Raw genomic sequence first — 3,282 nt, forward strand, 5'->3', positions numbered from 1 at the left:
GAGCCCCGCGTCAGGCTCTGGCCTGATGGCTCAGAGCCTGGAGCCTGCTTCCGATTCTGTGTCACCTTCTCTCTCTGCCCCTCCCCCCTTCATGCTCTGTCTCTTTCTGTCTCAAAAATAAATAAATGTTAAAAAAAAAATTTTTTTTAGAAAAAAAAAGAAAAAGAATTTGTAATTATGTATGGTGATGGATAGTGACTAGACTTATTATGATCATTTCACTGTTATACAAATGTCAAATCATTATCATATACACCCAAAACTAATGTTATAAGTCAATTATACTTCAGAAAAAAAAAGAACTTTCTACTTCAGTAAGAAAGAAGTACCATTTAAAAGAAGAATTAGTTTTCTTGCTCTTTCCCTTCCCCCATCTTTTAAACTGACAATAAAAAAAAATAAATATAAATTTTACTTTTCAGACAATTTATTCAGTCTTGCTATTGTTATATCTCCAGGGACTAGATTTACATTTTGAAAAAATACCATGATGTACAAATGTGCATACTATACTCAGCCAACATATCATAAGATACTATATAATAACATCTGGGAATATTAAACTTTGCCTTTACTGGCAACCCAATTGGCATCTTTAATTTACAGTGCAGATGTTTTATACTGATGTGTTTTGGAAATATTTGAAGTATTCTCAAGACAGTATTCTGAGGTTTCTGCAGTGGTCCACTTTAGTCTTTTGAAGTTCTCTATACAATAGGATACATACATAGATTTTCCAAAACATGCTTTGGTGGGAATAAAAAAAAAAAAGAAAAGTTCAAGTTGGCATTATCCAAAGCTTCCCTGAGTAGTCTGTCCCCAATTCCTTTTTGGCACTGTCGTTTTGACAGTCAATGAGCTTTATGATACCCATCTGATAAAACTGTTCCTGTTTCCAGACTGCTTTGTGGAATCTAAATCATTTTAATGCCTTATATTTATGAAACACTTATATTTCTAAAGGACGGATATGAAATTTTAATTTCACCTCTGAGCACATCATATTTTGGTTGTGCATTAACCAAAGGGTGATGCCCCACGATAGCAATTATCGTCTCTGTGTGTGAGGAGATGGCTGATGAATCCGATGTGTGATGAGGAGCCCTTCCACGGTGTTGCCACTGAACAGAGTTCTTTCATTCAGGTCCTCAACCATCTCTCCTAGAGCTTGCTCCTATTCACACAACCAGCTTCTCAACTTGAGCACAGTCTGGCTTTTGTTTAATAGGAGCTGACTTTAACCATCTGTTGCCAGTGCTTGCCAGTGGTCCACCACTGTGCCACATGCTTAAAACGTGGACCTTGGAACTTCTTACAGCAGAGTTTACATCTTCCCTATGTCAGTGTAATGTAATTAGCACATAGAAAGCACATAGACTTTGAAGACACATATGCGCGGGTATAGTTCCTAGGTCCATTATTTACTAGCTCTGTGACTTTGGATAAGAATGCTTTGGGGCGGGGCACCTGGGTGGCTCAGTCGGTTAAACGGCCGACTTCGGCTCAGGTCATGATCTCGCGGTCCGTGAGTTCGAGCCCTGCGTCCGGCTCTGTGCTGACGGCTCAGAACCTGGAGCCTGTTTCAGATTCTGTGTCTCCCTCTCTCTCTGCCCTCCCCCTGCTCACGTTCTGTCTCTCTCTGTCTCAAAAATAAATAAAACATTAAAAAAATTAAAAAAAAAAAGAATGCTTTGGGGCTCCCAGTTTTCCTTCTTCTATGATAGAGACAACAATACTTTCATGACTAGGCTGCAGTGAGGATGAAATTAAAGGAGGTGAATAGAACACTTTTCACAGTGTCAGATTCCTATTAGGGTATGCAATTGACATTCTCTGAACTGACTTGGATTAGCAGTATTAAAACGTACACTGCTTCAATTCCTTTTTTCATGTGTTAAAAAATACATAACACAAAATTTACCACTTTAACCATTTGTAAAAATTTTAATGTTTATTTTTGAGGAGGGAGGGGCAGAGGGAGAGGGAGACAAAATCTGAAGCAGGCTGCAGGCTCTCAGCTATCAGCACAGAGCCCAACTCAGGGGACTCAAACTCACAGACTGAGAGATCATGCCTTGAGCCGAAGTTGGACGCTTAACTGACTGAGCCACCCAGGTGCCCCCATTTTAACCATTTTTAAATACAGTTCAGTGGCATGAAGTACATTCACCACTCCTGTCTGTCTCCCCAACCACCATACTAGTTTCTGTTTCTATAACTTGACTACTCCAGGTATCTCATATAGGTGGACTTATTATAATATGTGTCCTTTTTCTTCAGTTCTTATAAATTAGCGACTATTTGGGACTTTGTTATTGATTACCTTGTCTTGGCATTAAATTATTAATTTAACATTGCCTTACACGCATTGCATTCAAGATATTAGGGTCTAACATAATGCACCTGTGTGTATATGTATCTTAACTATCCTTTTAATAAGAGATTAGACTAGATGATGATGATGATGATGTATCCTTCCAGTGTTATCTCTCCAGCCTTCCTTTTGCCCTCTGGAAAAGTCATTTCATTGTTAGCAACTTCCTGTCATCCTTCAATCTCTTCACAAAATCTGACTCATCTCTTGCCTATGGAGAACTTGAGAACTTTCTGTGTCCCAGGCACCCTACTATAGCCCTGTGGAGTTGAGGCTGCTCATTTTCCATCCCTTATATTCAATGAGCCTGGAGACTGTATTGGCATTCTCCTAATATTTCTGTTTTGAAAAGCATTACTTTTGGGGCACCTGGGTGGCTCGGTTGCTTAAGCATCTGACTCTTGAATTCTGCGCAGGTCATGATCTCATGGTTCGTGAAAGCAAGCCCCATATCAGGCTCTGCGCTGAGCGTGGAGCCTGCTTAAGATTCTCTCTCTCTCTCTCTCTCTCTCTCTCTCTCTCTCACCCTCTGCCCCTCCCCTGCTTGTGTTCTGTCTCTCTATAAAATAAAAATAAAAAAGCATTAGTCTTTGATCTTTATGCAAAACACTTCATTTGGGTCTCCTATAAACTGAGATAAGTCACAAGGTTTGCTGAGAAATTTGATGTAGAGTAGGAGAAAAAAAAAAGAGATGTCAGTGATGATGCCAAGATTTTAGGACTTTAGAAGGATGGAGTTGCTATTCACTAAGGTAGAGAGGACTGAGAAAGCATTTGGGGGCAGAAAGGAGTATCTGGAGCTGTGCTTGCACATGTTCAACTTGAGATGCTCAGCTGCTCATTAGATACCAATGGATGATGGCAAATAGGCAATCTAAGTGAGATTCAAGGGAGAAGTTCTGAGAACC

The sequence above is a fragment of the Prionailurus viverrinus genome, chromosome C1, assembly GCF_022837055.1.
Source record: "Prionailurus viverrinus isolate Anna chromosome C1, UM_Priviv_1.0, whole genome shotgun sequence".
In the NCBI taxonomy this organism is placed as follows: domain Eukaryota; kingdom Metazoa; phylum Chordata; class Mammalia; order Carnivora; family Felidae; genus Prionailurus; species Prionailurus viverrinus.